The 5,448-nt window shown below is 37.9% G+C and overlaps 1 long non-coding RNA gene across 1 annotated transcript; it reads right to left on the reverse strand.

The window, feature by feature from the left end:
• Window positions 1-334: 334 nt before the first annotated feature.
• On the reverse strand, window positions 335-3,667 carry LOC121108613. The gene is made up of 3 exons (XR_005843261.1): window positions 3,547-3,667; window positions 3,302-3,463; window positions 335-404 (listed from the first exon to the last, which is right to left on the reverse strand). It is a non-coding gene; the product is annotated as an uncharacterized LOC121108613 (long non-coding RNA).
• Window positions 3,668-5,448: the final 1,781 nt, after the last annotated feature.

Genomic DNA, 5,448 nt, shown 5'->3' on the forward strand with positions numbered 1-5,448 from the left:
CCACACAAGCCAATGTACATCATAGTTTAATACTAGGCAGGTTCCTTACCCAAAGCATTGACCTATTAACATTTTTCTGGTTAAGGAAGTTTCTTCTTGAGTGCATATCCTCTGCTCCTGCAGCCAAAGTGAGCAGCTGAGGACATTTGAGCTCACAGTACTACTACAATTCACAAATCGAGTTTGGGAAATCAGCTTCAAATTTGCATTTTCTGCAATGTTATTGAGAGGACTGAAAAGCACAGTGTACTCTGGAGCCACAGTTTCATCTGATCTGGAGATTTACCTTGTCAGAAAGCAGAGAGATGAAAGGAGGAAGCAGGGGCTCAGCTTCTTGATGACACCAGATGTTTAATTTAGTTTATCTCATTTTAGGGAGCTTTAATGGTAATACAAGTTCTTTCCTGTGAAAAAAATCACAGTAAAACATCCTGGTTTGATACGGTTTAGTAGTACTTTTAATTGTAGCTAAAGGAATGTATGCATTCACTTTGACAATAATTTCATACATGGAAACCATGGAATTTAATTTTTGTCTGAAGAATTAGATCAGTACTTCCTGATTTTATTTTTACCCAGGAAGATTACTTTATCCCTATTAGAAACATGATTATGACAAGCCAGTGAAAGATTGCCCTAAGATCAATTTTCAGTTTTAGAGTAAAACCCATGCCGCACTGTCTTTCTTTGGGATCTCTGTGAGAGTAAGCAAGTGCATCTCTATTCTCCATTTATAGTTGATCAAGATTCTATTTGCTTAGGAAACTTTCTGGATCACTTCAAGATTTTAAAGAACCAAAGTAGTGTCCAGTGTTACTGTGGGTATGCTCCAACATGATCTTCTTTGCATGGAAACAGATCTGATTCTTTTGAAACTTTTGAGGTAGCATCTGTATGAAAAACAGGCCTGAGCCAATCCCTGAGGTTATCAAGATTGCATATGGGGTGAGGAACAAAAGACTATCTACTTTAGTGCTAGCTTTTAAATGTCAAGCTAAGAGATGAGTCAAAGTTACCTTCAAGATACTTGGATGTTTCTATTGACGTATTTGCTGTACCACACTATTAAGCTGTAGAAGCAAAAATTTCTCTATCCCCTAAATCCATGAAAAATGAAAGTCTTTAAGACAGACTGGTGTTGGAAATTATTTCAACTGTAAGGCCAAGAGAGAAGGACATGGTGGGGGTTGAAATGAGGTGTAGAAATGTGTAGAATTTTTATTCCTTTCCCATGGAGGATGACTGAAATGACTTGAGAACCTTAGACTCTCTTTACCCATCTTTTTGAGAAGTGAAGGACAACCACAAAATGTTTAGATAATTACAGTAAAACCAAATGGTGCTAGTTAGCACCCATGAACACAAGTAATGCTGAAATTGTTTATTGTTGGAAATGATGCTTAAAAACCTGGATCCGAGAACGACTTGGTTTGAATTAGCAGTGTTTATCTAAAAAGCAATGAAACATAATGCTTATATCTAACATAAGCAGGGAATTGCGTATAAATAGTCATACAATTTATATGGACACTGGATTGTAAAAAGTTGCAAACATTATAAGTCTTCTATAAATGAAATGAGGAAATCTCTGCTAGGAAGTGCTTAATTCAGTTGAGAGGTAGGATTTCTAACTGATGTAGAAGATATAAGCACCCATGACATATTATATAAAACTGACACAAATACAATAAACAGAAAAAGGCAGTGGGGAACATTAAGAATGTGCAGATAAGTACTAACAGAGTACTAACTGTATAGCTGACAGATCTTAAGGTCTTAGGAGGTTTTCTCTATAACATCGAAGTGACAAAGTGACTTCCCAGAATGATGTCTAGAGAGAAAAGTGCCATCTGATGACTATCAGCCCTCAGGACAGGCCAGTCACACAATTTTTAAGATGCTAATATTTTTGTGCCCAGTTGCCCAGACCCTGAGACACAGAAAACAGAGTTGTGTTACCCTGCTGCCTACTAAAATTGTGTATCATAGAATCATAGATTCATTGAATGCTCTGAGTTGGAAAGGACCTTAAAGACCATCCAGGTTCAACACCACTGTGTTGAATCATACAAATCAATATTTTTCTCCTCAAAATTACTTATTTCAGGGATTTATTAGACCTGGGCCATGGCTTAAATGACAGACAGGTAATTTCTGATTAACACCTGTTTCTGTCTGTTCCTCTTCCCAGATGTTATCTTGGAGCTTGGCTCTGTATGTTATATCTTCAGAGAAATCACCAAATCTAAGATACCAGCAGAGATTTAAAACTATTTTGTACTACCAATGATGTGCCCTTGTTGATACTAGTTAAATTGGAGATGAACAAGTATAGGTATTACATTTTTATGTGTTGAAAAGTAACAGCAATCATTTTCCTTTGGATCTTAGAACTGAATTCACAGAATAAAGAAATGAGAAATTACTTGTCTTCTCCATCTTCAAAATGACGAAATAGAAGATAGAAGTAGAGTCAGATTTTCAGAGTTGTGAAGAATAGCTGTGTCTCCAACTGCCACTCATAGCTAACAAAACTTGGAAATTTATTTTCTGTACCTATTTCAGAAGACCTCTCCCTGACTTCCCTGACCATGTATGGTCATGATAGATCAAAAATTCAAGATCAGAAGTCTTGGATGCTTCATCAACACTGTGCTACTACTGTAGAAGAAGCACTGGGGAGATAAACTAATCCAGAGCAGAAAGGAGGAGGAGATATATAACCCTAAACTGGTAGGTGAAGGCTAAGTTACAGTTACACAAATTGGCATTAAGGGAAGGCATTCTCTGGAGCAACGTCCAGGAATGCTGATATCCCCTGCATGCCAAAACTTAACTCTATTTCTGCTCACCTCCTTCACTCTTACTTAAAAGCATAAAACTAAGAATTCCAAAACATCCTGGGGGAAGGGAAGGTGGGGGGGGGGGGGGGGGGCGGGGGGGGGGGGAAGGAGTAACTTCTAAAAAGTTTTAAATCCTAAAGGGATTTTTACTAACTCCAGTTTCTTCTGGAAACTCCAGAAGGGAGTTCATTTTAACACATGCAATCTCATAAAGTACAGACATGTCCACTAAGACCTTGAATATGGTTTCCAATCCTTAGATAAGATGTAGATTTTTATTCAGCATCCTAGACTTTTTATTTTGTTATAGACTGATGATTTTGAGGCATCTTAATCTTGTTTTACTGATCTATTTTTCAGTGTTTTTCTAATAATGTATAAAGGAAGAGTCTCATATATATGTAACAACTGATTTATTTATTATTTCAAATATTTCAGGGAAATAATAAAGTACTTACCTTTGCATCAGTCGTAAGATAAAAGCGGTCTCTGGCCTGGCAAGCCAACAATCTACTAAGGAAACAGTAAGAAAAGGGAGAGGACTCCAGGAAGGTGAAACATTCTTCTGCTGCATTGTAGCTTATTTGCATTTGTCCAAATTATCACTCTTGGAGCACACTCTAAAAACATACAGAGAGATGAAAAATAAGAATAGAGAGAATAGAATCCTACTCTAGACACAAACCTGAGTCAATAGACAGACCTTGCACAGTAACTGGGGGATCATTAAGTTTTGACCCTGACAAATTTTGGCTTCAGTACATTACAGAGGAAGAGAACACTGATGTCAGTCCTATGCTTCTCAGCTGCACGTAATTAACTGCACAGGCTCAGCGCTAAGGAACCCTTACTAACTGTTCCTCTAGTGCCTAAAAAAGGCAAAGCAAATAGCTAAGCTACAAGGAACCTGAAGAGCTACAGATCAAAGTCAACAACTAAGTTGCCACCAAATATAATTGTTTTACATACTAATACCAGAGATCTTTATCCTATTCACTTAGATTCAGAGATATTTTTACACTTCTAATTAGACTGGAGCTGGAAGAGCATTTGTTTCTATATCTCTACTCACCCGTGGAAACTCGGCTCCTTGTGGAAGGGAAACCAGGCATGAGAGGAGTGTAAAAACCTGTCCTGATAAGCAGGACATTTAGTCGTTAGTTACACTTTTTCTTTCTTGGTGGTGATCCAATCTGGCTTTGAGACACTGCTGCTGATTCAGAGGGGAGCTGCGAGCTGGGAGTGCTGTGAGTTCTACTTCCGACTCATTACAGGAAAAAAATGACGCTTTAAGTAACTGATAGCCAAAGTGTGCTTGTGTCTGGACAGCACAGATCTAGAAAAGTACTACCTCGAAGCTTGTTGATGGTCTGCAGCATGTGGTAGAGTCTGTTTTCTTTAGCTGGATTAGATTCACTTGAGGTTGTGTAGAACTCCAAAGATAAATATGAAATGTTTTAGAGAGGTGGGCTTCTGTTTACAGATAAAACTACAGACTGTTAAAGTCATAATAGAAAGACTGATATACATGAATATGGAAGCATGACACGCAGTCATTCAGCAGTGTTCACTCCTGTAGTACTCCCCCCATGGCTTAGACAAATGGACAGGTGCAGGCATGTTTGCTGAAGTGATCAAAGTGAGTTGCACTCTGAGCTGCCTGTTGTCTGCTGAGATATGATCTTTGGATTAGTTATGTGTGCTGTCTGTGATGCTTGTGGTCTCATGAATTTGTTCTGTGGACAATGAGATGATTTTAGTAGGAGAGGAAGTAAAACCTGAGCACATAGTGAGGCCTTCCATATGTAGCTTGAAAGATGTTAAGCTGGCAAATAAGGACATGTCCATACTCTTATTTCTGTATAACTATTTCAGGAAGGAAATAGTTGAATGAAGAGTGGTCACTGAGACAATGCCCTGGTGTCAATTGCCTTTGCTGAGTCAAGGTTGTATCAGGATTTGGGTCAGGTTGCATCCCAGAGTGCCTTCCCTGTGGTTTTATCCTGCACATAGCAGTTCACTTCAAGGTTCCCTCCTGGCTAGAAGCTGAAAATATATTAAAAATGAGTTATCTTTTCTTGCTGTGCAGTCTATGATATTTCTGAAGGGCATCCTGCCAGAACATTGTCCAAATCTTTGGATACAAAACTCTGTAGGAAAGTTCTGACAATATTCTGAGGCTGTGTGTATTTATTCAATTGGATTGATAATTTGGCAAAGAATTTGTTACACATTATTGCTTGTTTTTTCACTCAGATTTCATTAGTGAGTGAAAGGATGACTTCCACAATGTTTGTTATGTTACATACATTTTTTTCTTTTGAATTTAATGAGAGTAGATAATTGTTCTCATTTCGCTGTTAGGACTGCAAACAAACCAGAGAAGAACAGTAGATGTCAGATGTCATAGGTGACTTACTGGAGTCTATTCTTGTAATGAATTTCACATATCAACCTGTGGAAAAATTAAGTTTGAAACTTTCTCCATTTCTGTAATCTTTAGAAGTATGCAGCAGTTACTATGTTTTGGAGATCAGCAGCTCAAATAGAAGAAATAGAATCATGCATTTATCTCTTCAGATTTTCAGGTGCAGATTTATTGGCT

The sequence above is a fragment of the Gallus gallus genome, chromosome Z, assembly GCF_016699485.2.
Source record: "Gallus gallus isolate bGalGal1 chromosome Z, bGalGal1.mat.broiler.GRCg7b, whole genome shotgun sequence".
Classification (NCBI taxonomy): Eukaryota; Metazoa; Chordata; class Aves; order Galliformes; family Phasianidae; genus Gallus; species Gallus gallus.